Genomic DNA, 15,719 nt, shown 5'->3' with positions numbered 1-15,719 from the left:
CCAGGGAAATGACCTGAGCCCGAAAAGGCGTTGAGGGATTTCGGCACATAGCCGTGCTTAGGTTTGAGTATGACTTTAGAGTCATTAGGACCAAACTCCAAGCACGTCGGGCTCACGGAGAGCGCGTGCAGATCGCCTATGCGCTTCACTGAAGCGAGAGCCATCAAAAACTCTGTTTTGAAAGACAAATGTTTGAGGCTGATTGATTGGATAGGCTCGAAAGGGGCACCTTTCATGGCCGCCAGGACCGTAGAAAGGTCCCACATAGGGACTGAAGGAGGTCTGGGTGGATTCAGTCTCCTAGCTCCCCTGAGGAAGCGGATGACTAAATCATTCCTTCCCAGTGACTGACCCAGCGTTGAACCGGAGAACGCTGAAATAGCCGCCACATAACACTTTGAGCGTGGAAGGGGATCTGCCCTTATCCAACAGCTCTTGTAGGAAGGAGAGAACCTCCGCTACCTCACATTCGAGGGGTGAAAGGCTCCGAGCTGTACACCAGCCGGAGAAAACCGACCACTTTGAAGCGTAGAGCCGCCTGGTCGACGGCGCTCTAGCCTCCGTGATGGTATTCATGACTCCCTCTGCGAGACCAACGGGTATCCGTTGAGCGCCCACACATGAAGGGACCACAGTTCCGGGTGTGGGTGCCAGATCGAGCCCCTGGCCTGCGAGAGGAGATCTCTCCTCAACGGCACTGGCCATGTAGCGATGTCTGCTAACTGCATCAGAACTGGGAACCATGCCTGGTTCTTCCAGAACGGTGCTACAAGCAGCACTGGGCATTTTGTTTTCCTGACCCGTTCCAACACCTGTGGCAGGAGGGAGACGGGGGGAAAAGCGTATAGCGGGCAGCGCGGCCATCTTTGGGACAGCGCACTGTCGGTCTTTGAAAAGAATGCGGGGCAGTGAGCGTTTTCGTGGGACGCGAATAGGTCCACCTCCGCTTTGCCGAATCTCTCCCACAACAGCCGGACTGTTTGTGGGTGTAGAGACCATTCGCCTGTAGGAACGTTGTTCCTGGACAGTCTGTCCGGGCCCACATTCAGAAGCCCGGGCACATGTACTGCTCTCAGCGAGCGTAAGTTGTGCTGAGCCCATAGCAGGAGGCGTTTCGCCAGCCTGTACAGGGATATGGAATTCAGACCGCCCTGACGATTTATGTAGGACACCACTGCCATGTTGTCCGAACGGACTATGACGTGTTGGTCCTTGATGTGGGGACAAAAACGCGTCAGCGCGTTGTGCACTGCCAGCATTTCTAGGCAGTTTATGTGTTGGAGCTTTTCTCGTTCCGACCATAGGCCGAAGAACGGTCTGCCCTCGAGCAGCGCTCCCCATCCCGAGGTGGATGCGTCCGTAGACACCATCCTCACCCTCGAGGAAGTCCCCAGGCTTACACCTGATTGGTACCAGTCGTTCGCCATCCAAGGCACCAGGGCTGTGACACAGTCCTGATCGACCTTGAGGCGTAAATGACCGGACACCCACACTCTGCGCGGTACCCGCGCTTTCAACCAGAACTGCAGCGGGCGCATGCGGAGCAAGCCCAGCCGGAGAACTGACGATGCTGAGGCCATGAGACCCAGCATCCTTTGAAATTTCCTGAGCGGGGTGAAAGCGGGGAAGGACTTCGCCGCGCGCTGAATGTTCAGCACGCGCTGTGGCGACAGCCACGCTGTCATAGACTGTGAGTCCAGAACTATACCCAGAAACGGAATCGTTTGACTGGGGTTCAGAGAACTCTTCGCCCAATTGACCGTGATACCAAGATTCTCGAGGTGATCGAGTAAAATGGCTCTGTGCTCTACGAGCTGAGATCGTGATTGGGCTAGGATCAACCAGTCGTCCAAATAGTTCAGCACTCGCATGCCTCTGAGTCTGAGAGGAGCGAGCGCTGCGTCCATGCATTTCGTAAATGTACGAGGTGCCAGGGACAAGCCGAAAGGCAGGACTGTATACTGGTATGTCTGACCCTCGAAGGCGAATCTCAAGAATCGCCTGTGATGTGACGCTATCTGTATTTGAAAATACGCGTCCTTCAGATCTATCGACATGAACCAGTCTTCCCGGCGAATATGCGCGAGAATTTTTCTGGTTGTGAGCATTTTGAAACGGCGTTTCACTAACACTCTGTTCAGTCGTCTGAGATCCAGAATGGGTCTGATACCGCCGTCCTTTTTGGGGACTAGAAAGTATCTGCGTCGAAACAGCGGTACCGAAGTTTCGACGCGCGCTGTGAAGCGCGGAGGGCGTCGATGAAACTGTAGCGAGAAGCCTCTCTTTATAATGCCTAAGACCCAGTCCGAAACCCCTGGAAGCGCTGCCCATGCATCTGCATGGTTGGCTAAGGGCCGGATACAGAGCGCCGTGCGACAGATGTGCTACGGGGCTCACAAACGTAGGCGTTATGCCTGCGGCATTTGAGGTGGGGGGCGCGCTTAATACAGCGGGCGGAGCGCTCGCCCTCGACCTTACAACAGTGTTTGGCTGAGTGAGGGAGGGCTGCGCGAGTCCCGTGGGACTCATGTGTGCAAGTAGATGTGGGCTGGAAGCAGGCACATTTACTGCTTGGGGCGCGCTGCCTGTGTAAGCAGCGCGCGCGCTCACAGGTCTCGTTTTTACAGAGAGCCTGTGATCTGATAGACATAGTGTTCGTGGGCACTGAGTAGTGGGCACTTTTACTATGTGGGGAGCGCAATCGACCTGAGTCGATTTTATTTGCGCGAGCCCTGAGTGCAGGGCTGTGCTTGTGTGTAGGGATGGGCACTGAGGAGTGGGCATCGACACTACATTTATAGCACCATCGGCCGTGGCCGGGACACCAGAAATCACACTCTTTTCGGGATATATCTGGGTAGCCGTAAAAACGGCTTTTGAGTGCAGGCAAGCGGGCACTTGTACAGGCTTGCGCTTTGCAGAAAACGCTGGAACAGCCGCAAAACTTGGGGCTGAAACAGCGAGGCGCTTGGGTGGGAGGCCGGCCGCAACGGGACTCACACACCTGCGCTTTCCTAGGCAGGCTAGGACTTCTTCGGGACCTCTGGTTTCACCGCAATCTTCGGTCGCGGGGCGCCGGGCGCTCGATCGAGAGCGGGGTCTCGAGCTGCGTTGTTGTGGCTGCTGCGAAGAGGAGGCCGAAGGCGGGGGCTGAGGCTGTGAGGTTCGCGGGGTCCGTTTATCACGACTCGTCGCGGAACCAGAGCGCTTCGGTAGGAAGTGCTTGAAGGCTTGGGACGCTTTCTGGGCTTCAGTAAATCTCTCTACGAACTCGGAGAGAGAAGAACCAAAGAGGCCATCGGGAGACAGCGGGGCGTCGAGAACGCGGTGCGCTCGGAATCGGCCATCTCCGTGAGCGTCAGCCATAAGTGCCTCTCAGCGACAGTGGCGGAAGCCATACAGTGTCCCATGGCTTGTGCGGCAGCTTTGGTGGCTCGGAGCGTGAGGTCCGAAGCACTCCTCAAATCCGCAATACAGACAGCATCAGGCCCAACCTCGTCCCATTTACGGAGGAGATCACCCTGGAATATCTGTAATGTAGCCATGGTGTGTAGCGCTGACGCGGCTTGCCCAGCGGCGGAGAATATTCGCGCGAGCAGCGTCGACGTCATGCGGCAGGCTTTTGAAGGCAACACCGGTTTAGTCCGCCGTCCAGCAGAGGGCGGGCACAGATGGGTCGCTATAGCCTGTTCCACCGGCAGCATAGAGAGGTAGCCTCGGTCATTCGCCTTGTCCAGTGAGGAGAATGCAGGCGACACAGATGAGCGCGTTCGCGCAGAGTAGGGCGCGTTCCAGGCCTTCGCAACTTCTTCATGTAACTCAGGAAGAAAAGGAGCGGGCTTAGATTCCGGAGAAGTGCGCTCACCAGGGAGGAAGCTACCATCAAGCCGGGTGCGAGAGGGGGGCTCCGGTGCAGACCACTCGAGGCCGAGGCTCGCCGCGGCCAAAGCGAGTACTCGCATGAGCTCCGTCTCAATGTTGGCTCTCTTTGAGGGCTTTCGGGCAGGAGGCGCGAGATCCTCAGAGCTCGCCCAATCCTCGCTGCCTGAAGCCAGGAGAGAACAGGAATCCTTTTCCCCCGACGCGGCCTCTGAAACAACTTCCTCTGATGAAGCGGCGGCAGACTGCGGGCGCTGAGCATCAGGAAGTGAATCGGGCGAGGCCGGTGAAGCTGGCGGGCGAACCGGCGAGCTTGGTCGGGCTGGAGCGGGTTCCGGGACCCGCTGCGAGCGGCGCTTCTTACGGCGCGGCATCGCGGCGGAGAATGCAGGCTTCGAAAAGGATGCCAGGCGGGTCCTCAGAGCCACCATAGGCAAAAGCTCGCAGTGAGGGCAGCCGCCGTCAGCGAGCGCGAGCGCTGCATGGTCCTCACCGAGGCAGGAAACACAGATGACGTGGTCGTCTCCCTCGGCGAGTGGGGCTCTGCACGAGCCGCAGGATTTAGGCATCTTTAGAAAGACGCCGCTCTTTTAGGGGGTGAGTGCTACGAGAACACTACACACACAAAACAGAGCAACAGTAAAGGATATGGGCGTCGGAAAGCGCAGCAGGTACGGCTGTAGAAGGCGGCGTTGGCCAGCGGCTTCGAGGGCTCGTCCCGCTGAAGTGCTTGCTTCAAACGACGCTGCTTCCGTGATCCAGCGATGCGTGCGCTTCGCTGAAGAGATTAAAATCAAGTGAATCAGCCTTCTCGAGCTCCTTTTATAGAGGTAAGCCACGCCCGTCTCGGCGGGAAGTGGCGAGGAGGGCGCGAAGCGCCCTCATTGGTCTGATGTTGCATCAGCCTGCGCTCGATAGGCTTATGCAGTTGCCGCAGAGCAGCCAATGAGCGGACAAGCCGTCTTGCTTCAGCTGTCTGCTGCTGCCGCAACGCGTTTTACATATATGAAAATTAAAGGATAATTTTTGCTTCAGTGTATCGTGAAAAGAGACTTTTCCCGCAGCGTTTTGATAAAACGCAGTACGAGAGAACTCTCGTAAGAGAACCACAATTAGATAATAATAATCTAGCAAATTATAGACCCATTTCAAATGGTTGAGCTGCGCGTCCGGTGTGCGACCCGCTTAACAGTGTGTGTGTGTGTGTGATAGGCAGAAGTATTGCGCTATGGCGAGTAGATAGTTCCACGGATAACCTACCGAAGTCGACAGTTGTGTACTTTTACGTGACAGAAAGGGTCGCGTAAAACACCAACACCACAGACGCGTGACACCAATATGTGACTCCAACGTCGCACCACAGTCACCAACTTGTGACCCCAACGTCGCACCACAATAAATTAATATCTATTTTTCCCCCTAGCTTTTCTTATCTTTCCATTGTTATCTTTCTAATCAATAATTATTTTCTTGTGTTCTGATGACATTGAAAATATCATAGATACAAATTTTGTATTGTATACAAATTTGTGTATGACATTAATGTAATCTCTGAATGGTTTACAAACATAATATTTTATTTTTTTTAAATAATTCACTCACTTTCTACTGGATATGAGGACTTTGCAAATTATACACCATCAAAGTTTTTGCACAATTATTAAAAACAACTTTAAAATTGAACAGATAAATTCATTAATTGTAATCTATAAACATAATATTCTGGAATGTGTCATTCTGAGTTTTTAATTTTGAAGGTGGTAATAATTTTAATTAACACAGTTGACCATAATGGGCGAATAAAATGAAACTATTCACGATATTGTTTTCAGGAGAAGGTGACAAGAAATTATTTTCAAGAAATCATCAATGAAAAAATATAAGACAGTCTTTTAGTCACAAAATGTAAAACAATGTAGGTTCATGTTCAAATGTTCAAAACTAGGGCCGTCAGTGTCATGAATGACTTTGTATCTTATAATAAACTTTCACATAATAATGGGACACTTTCCTGCAATAAGATACCTTCTCATAAAAACATACAGTAAATCCCATAATAATCAGCTACATCATATTAATCACTTACAACTCATAATAAAAGATAATTTCTCATAATCAAATACTTTCTCAATGATCAGAGAGACACCATAGTATACAGGCTGGCAAGTAAAGGTACAGAGAAAACAAACAAAAAACACCTAAAGATATAGAAGGAAAACCATTTCCCATTTATCTTGAAGAACATGGGGGCCCATCAGGACTGTCTGCATAGGGCCCGGGATCTTGTGCTACATCACTGTTAATTAATAATGTTGGATATGTAAAAGTAACCAGTGTAACAACATTGGCTATCGAATCATTCGTCGTTGGTTTGAATTAACAAATTCAAATACTCTGTGTTGCTAAAAACATTTCTTCCTGAATACAAAAGCTGGTGCACTTTGAACTCGTGAGTGCAAATTAGGCTTTGGCTCCATGAAGACTGGAACCAATTGACTTTTACGACACTAATGTCACCTCAGAGACATTCCAAACCCCCCCTTTCCCCTCTCTGGACCACAGAGAGATAACGAAACTTGAAACCTTCTACACACACACACACACACACACACACAAACATCCTCCTATAGAAATATAGTTTTAATGTATGTAACTCAGATTTGGGTTTGATCTTCCTGTACGCATGTTTTATTAATTCGTTTGACCATATAATTATGATTTTCTAGAGGTGTGGTTTTGAAATGTATTCTTTAATCAATAGTGTTTTAGTTAGAGAGGGTTCACTAACATTCTCTGGCAATCCCTTCCCCCCTGTGTGGAACTGTGTTTTATTACCTAACGGAATGTTAGCCAGAAGAGCAGAATTAGGTGTTCATCCTAGATATTTTATATGTATAACCATTGAAGAAATATGTAAGCCTGAATGTAATTTCTCTTTTTCATGATTGTTCTTCTCTGTGATGGGTTTTTGTATTCTTGTAAACCGTAAAGGAATAATGTTTCAGATGTGCACCCTTTTTCAATCATAGATATGCCATGTGGATCTTTCTAAAGTCCAATCTTCAATGCCCACTTATCAATGTACACCACATGTTGGGTTCATTTTATTCCTAGGTTGTTAGTTTAACTTTTAAGCTTATTTTTACAGAATAATAATCTATCTCGACGTGTACCTTCGAAACATATCTAATTCGGTATCCACGTAAAGCTCTCCTTGTACTGGAACCAAATGTATGCATCAGGATCTGGTAAAATGTATGATACTATTTTTACCCTCGTTAGATTATAACTGATCACATAATAACGCTGCCATAAAACATGCAAATTAAACTGGGAACTAAGACAAAGACATTTTTCCCGCTTCAGACCTTTGGACGTTCATTGGTTGTTCGCGCGAACAGAGGCGTCAACCCATATTGTCCATAAAAGACCGACTCAGAAAACCCTTCTCTCTCTCATGCCTACGCTCTCTCCTTCCTCCTCCAAAACCCAAGTCCGGACCGGCTTCGGCCTGCTTCTCTTTTCTTTTTATTTATTTCTTTTATGTTTTTCTATAGTCTAGTTTCGTTTTCCTCTTCGCCTCTGTTCATTCACGAGCTGAATGAACTTAGCCTGAATCATTCCCGGCAACTCTTTGAAGCTCCCGCGCTCGCACGCGCGCCGGAAGACAGCACGCGCACGCCTCCCCTCAGACGACTCGCGCTGCTTTTAAAGACACGCAGAACCCTGCGGTCCTACACACCTCATACACAGAGAACCATATGCCATGCAAGTATCGATTATTGAATTGAACTTATGATGTGATTTCTTTGTTGTCTCTTACGGGTTACTGTCTGTGATTTTTGCCATGCTGAGATCATCTCGGTGATCTCTCTCGTCCTGAAACTTTAGTTTCACTTTCTCCCTTCCTCTCCCTCTCTCATCTGTTATCCGTTTAGTCTTGTATTTTGTTTACGTGTCCTGTACATACATATTTACTCGTGTAAATTGTAGAACTTGTATTCCTTAGTTCGATGTAGTATTAGTCCAATTATTAAATTCCATATGCCCTTGACTGACTCTGATTTAATTGCCCATGTTACTTAGTCCCTGAAATGTTCGATCTTAGCTATATGCTTTACCTTGGCTACGATTTAAGTAACCTAATCTTAGTCTACAAACACAGAGAGTGTCTTTTCAAGGCCTGGAAAAGATACTCTTTCTCGTGTTTGTAAGAAGGATAATTTTCCTTGAGAGTTAATTTAATCTTACGTACAATCTGTTCGCTGGACAAACAGATTGTTTGATAACTAAATTAATTCCATTAAAGTTATCCCATAACTTCGAGCTGAAATAAGAACAATTGATGTATTAATGACGAACCATAACCCGTTATGGTAATCGTTCATATATCAATCTAGTTCAGCTGCGATAAATTAATGTAACTGTAACATACAAAATATTAATCATATTCATGATTAATTATTAAAATTCCCTATAGATCATTTGAGCTAATATTAATATTAATGTACGACCCATTGTTGCGACAGTTTTGGTGGAGAATGCGGGCATTTCAAACTTTGTTATGGGCAATATTCAGTTTCAATCTGTTTATATGGTTATTAATAATTTTTGCGCATTATGAAATTATGAATTTGTGAGATAAGTCGCAAACGCGAACTCACTTCTAACTGACCAAGGCAAAAAGCCGAAGTCAGCAACGTTACATTTTTAACAAGTTGCTAAAATATGACTAGACAAATTTTAACACTGTTAAATGTGAGTAGACTGCAGTCCATATGAACCTGTGCCTGTAAAGACGAAACAAAACTCTTTGCAGTGTACATGTTGATATTAATAAACCGCCTATTAAGACGAAGGAATCTCTTTCTAGTGCGAGACGTAAGTCTGATCGGGGCGAGTTTCCCCCCCTCAGCAGTATAAGTAAGGCCTGAATAAATTATCGCTAGTTGAAGTTATGGTTAGTCCAATAATGTCCAGCTAAGACGATTTCTCCTGTGGGTTACTCAGTGACTTAGCTACTCACTGTGAACCTACGCAAATCAAAAATCATATAAACAACACAGGTTTGATGATAGATTTGTAAATTGGAGCTTTGTTAGATTTAAGGAAAATCTAAATTTATAACAACAGACGGATAATTCCTGTTGTTCGCAGCTGTATTAGTTAAACAGACGGATAATTCCTGTTTTGCTCACAGCTCTATTAACTAAACAGATGCGATACTTTCTGTTTGTTCAGTTTAATTAAAACAGACGATAATTCCTGTTTTATTTAAACCGTTTCATGTACAATGTGTAATTAAAACAGAAGTTTAATTCCTGTTTGTTCAGTTATTAATTAAGACAGACGATAATTCCTGTTTTATTTAAACCGTTTCATGTACAATGTGTAATTAAAACAGAAGTTTAATTCCTGTTTGTTCAGTTATTAATTAAAACAGATGATAATTCCTGTTTTATTTAAACCGTTTCATGTACAATGTGTAATTAAATAGACGTGTAATCCCTGTTAGTCACATGTTGTGAAACTCGCGTCATTTTTCGCATGCAACCGAGCGCAAAACGAACCCAAATGTATAGTGATTCTAAGATAAAAATTTGCAGTCTCAATTGTTGAAACACTCCACTGACCAACAGCCTTTAGGTGTGTGGCAGTTCTCAAATTACGCGCCCCACCGAGTCATCCGACGTCAGCACCACTCCCACTGACGTCAGCCTGCATGAGCACAATTACGCCACCTCGTGGCCAGTTATCAGATAACGCTCTCTTTACGGCTGAATTCATTTCCCTGTGAATTAATGTTTAAACTCTAAATAACTATTCGCATTTACAGCTTTGCTCGTGCGAATATTATTTTGTGTTACACAATTTTCCTGCTTTTGACTGATACATTTACTCTGAGTTTGGTTCAAACTAGATTTGAATTAAAACTTAGATTAAATCCCAGCCATTCCCTTAGAGGAAACAACGGCACCTAGTGGCCGCCTCCCGCTAGGTCGGTTCACTCAGCTCTCTTTTCTCTCTCTTCAAATCCTGTCAGGAATTGTTTATTTCCACTTTTCTATTTTGATTTATTTTATAGTTATGGCACTGTTACCAGTTCTCCTTTTACATTTTCTTTACATGTTCATTTAAATTTGATTTAAACGTTTGAATTTTAAATTTAAATTGAGTTGTGTATTCAGCCACTGATATCCACTTGGAGGAAACAGCACCATCGTGTGGCCTTGTGGATACTAAGTCGGCATCACTATTTTCCTCCTTTCACTCTTTTATCGTATTTCTCTCCTGATTATTTTTATAAATAGGACTGATACTTTATTGTATCTGGATTATTATAAGATATCATTCTGATTTTCACATTTCCTTACATGCTTATTTAAAATTTTAATTTAAACAAGTTTTGAATTTTTGATTTGAATTAAGTTCTCTGTTTGCCAGGTTAAGCACAGAGAGGGAGCACGCCCCCTTGTGGTGAAAACCCACTACTGCGGCCTGCCTCTTCTCCTGGGTTCATCCTGTCATTACATTTTGATTTTATTTTTAAATTGTTATTTTTATTCTATTATTTTATTTCTACTGTTATTCTTTTCCTTCTCTCTCTTGGGTTAGGTCATTTTGATAAGTAACATTATCATAATCTCCTTTTGTTTATTATTATTTAGTAAAACCTTTGACTCTTATTGCCACATAAATAACTAATCCATTTGGTTTAAACAAACTAGCCTTAATTCACTTTAAGTTTCATTTGTTTATCCTTTGTGTATTTATAGGTGGCATTCACTAGAGCACTGTGGTGAGTTGCAGTCATCTCGGGTTGGTTTCCGCGAGCGAGGTCATCTGTCCGACGCTACCTGGCACTGGCCGTGTGTCTCGGACTCTTCCGAATCTCGTACCTCCGGTTGTGGCACGCCACCCCGACATCAGCAATTTGGCCCGCCAAAAGGTTAAGTCAACGTCAGCGACACACAAGGCAATTTTGAGACAATCACTCGAACTGGGGTCTGCTGAAAGGACCACTCCGAAAGGAGAGTTCCGAGGAAAACTCAATCTTTCCGTGCCGTCTGATGATTGACACCTTGGCGTTGCCACTTTGTGTTTAAAGTCGCAAGTGGTTTGAGTGGGCACACTGTGGTACCGAGAGACGAGGTTGCCCGAGAGCACTGCGGTCAAGTGTTGGAGAACCGTCGGAGAGGTTGACCGAGCCACTGGTTTCCACCTGAATGACCTCAATTCACCGCAGGTAAACTAAATTTAGTAAAACCCATTCCACTTACTATAAGCCACAGAACACTAGATATCTCCCGGATATTTTAAGTGTTGGCCCATCTCTTCTCTAAGCCACACCATCTTCCTAGGTTTTCTACCCCGATAGCCCCACTCACCTGTTGGCCCTATCCTAAACCCTAGCAGTGGTAATAGCTTAGGTCTCTTTATCCTCTTGAACACGTACTGTGTTACTATTCTGTTTATTTAATTTCAGACCTAGTCATCACTAGTGTTTTGTTTTACCTCAGTCTTTTCTATCCTTTGTTCGGTTGTGATTTGTTTCTTTCATTTTCACCTAGAGACAAGTAACCTACGAGAGCCACCAAGGAAGCTAAATAATAGAGCGACAAACCAAACAGCCGGTGTCATCACTTGACCCGCGAGGCTACTGCCTGTTAAATCTCTAGTTCGGGTCCTTCGACCCAAGTCAATTGGCTCTGCTAACTGTCTAACTGTGCATCAGTTAGCCCAAAATTCTCATAAACGGCATAGCCCGTATGAGTATAGCTCATTAACCTTAGAACGAACTTGCATTGGACTCTTTGTGTGTGTGCTGTGTTTCTCTCGCCTACAGCGAAGCCAATATGTCCCGTGCATCCAGTCCCGCGGTCTATCGGGAGCACTTAGCCAAGGACGCCAGTGACCTGCAGCATCTGAGCCAAACGCAACTGGACACCGAGCTAGACGAACTGATAACACACGATCCTACCCGAAGCTACAACTACAAAGATACCAGGATCGTCAGCAGCGTCACCCACAACGCCGTCGCCCAGGCGAGGCTCAGCGAACGGCGCAACATCGACCTGGAGCAGCAAGCCATAACGCTTAAGCTTCAAGCGGAGGAGGCCCGGAAGGACCAGGCCCGAACCCAAAGTCGCCTTGATCAGCTCCTCCTCGAAACCCAGTACCAGCGCGAGAAAGAGGACGCCACAGATCCAGAGCTACAGAAAGAAGTAGAAAGACTTCGAAATGCCCTGCAAGATCTGCGCCTCGACACAGACCAAAGAGAACAGTTGGAGAGAGAAACCAGAAAAAACCTTGACGAAAAACTCCAACAAAGTGACGCTCTCCTAGAGAGAGCCGAGACTGAACTAAAAGAAGCAGAAGCAAAAGCCAGGGCCTGCGAGAAACATTTGCAAACGGCCCGAGCTAAAATCGGCGAGCTTACTCTGCAGAGAGACGAGCTCCAAGATGAACTTGACACTGTTCATGCAGAACTGAGACATTCTTACAGACTGCAGAGTGGCTGGAACGGAGAAACACACATCACAGAGTTTCTCCCGGCCAGCCACCCCAACCCTTTCAGCCAAGAAACCAGAGCTGAAAAGGGAGATGTAAGCCCACGGCTCAAGATATCACCAGCCAGCTTTCAAGAACACCTGTCAGCAGCAAAAGGGGGAGGACCCTTTCAGACAACCCATGCCACTAACCACGGCACGACCCCCCGAGAACTTGACAAGCTAGCTCGAAACATTCCTATGTTCGATCCAGATTCTGCAGAAGGTTGTGACATTCATGCTTATTTAAAAGACATTGACTTTCACTTGCAAACTGTCGCCAACGTGACAGCTTGGGACAATTTGTATCTGTTAAGAATAACGGCTAGCAGTGATGTTCGTAGCTTCCTAGACCGTCAAACTGAGGCTGTCAAAACGGACTTCCAACAATTACGGCAAGCTTTGATCCGTGAATTCTCTGATCCAGACTCCGATCAAGGCTTCATCGCTGCTGTAGACCTCAAGCAAGGTCGGCGTGAACACCCCCAGATCTACTACAACCGACTCCGACAAGCCTTTTTCGGAGCCCGGAATGAGCCCGGGATGGAACAGGACATCAACTTTAAAACTCTGTTCCTCAGAAACCTACATCCTACTTTAAGTTACCATTTGGGCGTGGCCGCGTGCCCACGTAGCATGTCTACACAACAGCTGCGTGACTTAGCCCATAAAGCTTACACCAAGCAAAAGACTATTTCTGAAAAGACTGTGAAAAACCCCACAATCTATTCTGTCTCTGAACACTGTTCAAAACTGACTTTAGAGGGTGTCCCACAACACCACAGTCACAGACATTTTTACAGAGAGTCACAACCGTTCCAAACCAGCAGAGGGCAACACAATCGCGGTGGTGCTCGTCCAAAGCACCAGAGCGAGCGCTCTGAAAGATTCCGGGAAGCCGGCCGGCGACCCAAGAAGAGCCGATCTCCACCGTCCAGGACAACAAGCCCCGACAGAGAGTGGAACCACTCTCGACACGACACTGGTAAGCTCAAGCCTGAGCGCACATCAGATAACCACAGTGCAGCCACGTCTGAAACAGCAGAGATCCTAAGGGTGCTGAAAGAGCTTCTTCACCAGAAACGTTGCAAGAAAGACAACAAGGACGAGCCAGACATCTTATGCCTAAGCATAAGAACTGAAACCAAACCGTCTGTCCGCCATCTGACTGAGCCAAGCACCTCGAACACTGCTCATCATCCACAGACCACAGAGCTAACTGTCACATCACAAGGTGACAACATCACCAAAGCTCCACAGCTGACAGCTGCACACCCTGAACGAGACGGCACACTTCCTCACACCAGGTACCAAAATACCAAGGTACCAGGAAACGCTGTTCTGTCTAACTGCCTCCACAGCAAGCTACACGAGACCGGTCCTAACCACCCAACGACCGTTACACCTGTCCCGATGCCAATGTTTTTGGGCAACCTGATCAAAAAGGGGGTGGCCCAAAAACTCTACCTGAACATCACGTTGGAAAAGGAAGTCAGCATGGAAGCCCTGATAGACACAGGATCGGACATTACGGTGATCTCAAATCAACTGTTCCAAAGACTCCAATTTGAAGCTAAGAGACAAGACCGAACTCTTACACCTCAAACTTGTGAACTGAACGTACAGTCATACAGTCAACATGACATCCGGCTCGAACAGGTAGCCCACATTCACCTGACAATTGGTCCTTTGAGTCTAGTCCATCCCGTGTTCATCTCAAAAATGGACACTTTTCCGTTCCTCATCGGCAGAGACCTTCTAGATCGTTTTGAACCGTTACTGGACTTGAAACAGCTCAAAGTCTGGGCTCAAGTACGAGAACTTTGCCCCCTCCAGTCACAGCCAGACGGTCAGGTCACAACGGTCACAGAGTTCACGGGAACTCTCACAGCCAGCCATGAAGACACGGACTCAGCACCAAGTCAAGGTTCAACTGTGCTACCCTGCACCTTACAGCCCACCAAAGACTTTGACACCTGCTGCTTCAAGGTCATGACTCACCTGCAGCGACATGACCTCACTCAAGCCATCGCCAAGCCTGGCGCACTAAACAACAAGCTGTGGTCACTTTCAACCCACCCACCCACCCTAAAGAAAGTGAAGATTACACACAGCATAAGACCTTTACGAGCTCATCTACCTACCTCAGAGCCGCTTACGCTGGCTCCGGTGTTTACAAAGACAAACATAACGGACATTCCGGCTTCTGTCACCTACATAAAGACTTTCCTTATCCACCCTCACACGCCGTCTGACCTCACTGACAACCAGTGCCTCAGACCAGTGCATGACACAACGCACATGCTGCGTGAACAGAAAAACATTCTGAGTTGTGCACCGATTGACATCACAATGCCAAGGCTTGTAATGCCACGGCGCACAAAGGGGGGTAAACTGCTAATGTTCGTCTATAACGCATCATGTGCTACACACAGCAGCACCAGAGACACTGACGAGACACTGAAGCAAGCGACAAGCCGACAGCAAGATGTGGCAAAACATGGGCCAAGGCGAACTAAACCCAGTCGCCGCCCACAAAGTAAAAAGACTGCCCTGTCCAATCAAAGACAACCCTTGCTGGCTTCTTCCTCCCCTTTCTCTCTCTCTCTCCCTGTTGTCTGTGCCAGGTTGCTGCTGTGGTTCGCCATGCTGTACTGTCTGCCAACCAGAGGACAGCTGCCACCGAGAGAACGACCGAGACCACAGATCACGGACGGCAAGACCTACCCCCAGCAAGTGCATGTTCGACTCATCCAGCCCCGCCCGGTCTACAGAGCACACCACCCCAGCTCCGTAGCCCAATACATCTGGACAAGTGTCCGACGGACAGAGGACTCCCTCTCTCACGCCGAGGCCAAGGTCGAACACATGTTCAACCAACTTGAGAAAGTGACTGTTGCACAATCGGGACTCCTAAGCACCAACCACCACTCCAGCCAGTTCCTGGGAGCGTTGCTCGGAACCGGAGCTGCCGTCAGAACTCTGTTTAACATTGGCGTGTCCAGTGTAAATGCAGCGAACCAGACCGCAAACTCCATGAAGCCGCAGTTTACTGTCTTACAGAGTGACTTTGTCCAGACTCAGCTGGTTACAGTGCCAACGACAGACATGCTGTGGGAGGTTAGCTCCTCCAATGACAGCATAGCCACAGGTGTAATCCCACCATACCTGATACTAAGCCTGATGCTAACTGTGCTGGCTTCCGCCATCAACATGCCAGCTGACTTTCTACAAAAACACCTGGCCTACTCTCTGGGTAGCGCCATCTCACTCTGCTTCGATCCCGAGCAG

The 15,719-nt window shown here is 47.4% G+C and overlaps 1 long non-coding RNA gene across 1 annotated transcript in view; it reads left to right on the top strand.

Annotated features, from left to right (window-relative positions):
• The first annotated feature begins 5,440 nt into the window (after positions 1-5,440).
• Positions 5,441-15,719, top strand: part of LOC311078280 — a 15,311-nt gene continuing 5,032 nt past the window's right edge. Inside the window, exon 1 of the long non-coding RNA XR_014605110.1 lies at positions 5,441-6,214. This is a non-coding gene — a long non-coding RNA (uncharacterized lncRNA). The remainder of the gene's footprint in view (positions 6,215-15,719) is intronic.

Source organism: Abramis brama (assembly GCF_963993115.1).
Source record: "Abramis brama genome assembly, chromosome: 1".
In the NCBI taxonomy this organism is placed as follows: domain Eukaryota; kingdom Metazoa; phylum Chordata; class Actinopteri; order Cypriniformes; family Leuciscidae; genus Abramis; species Abramis brama.
The sequence above is the reverse complement of the archived record's forward strand: the minus strand, read 5'-3'. Positions and strand labels throughout refer to the sequence as shown.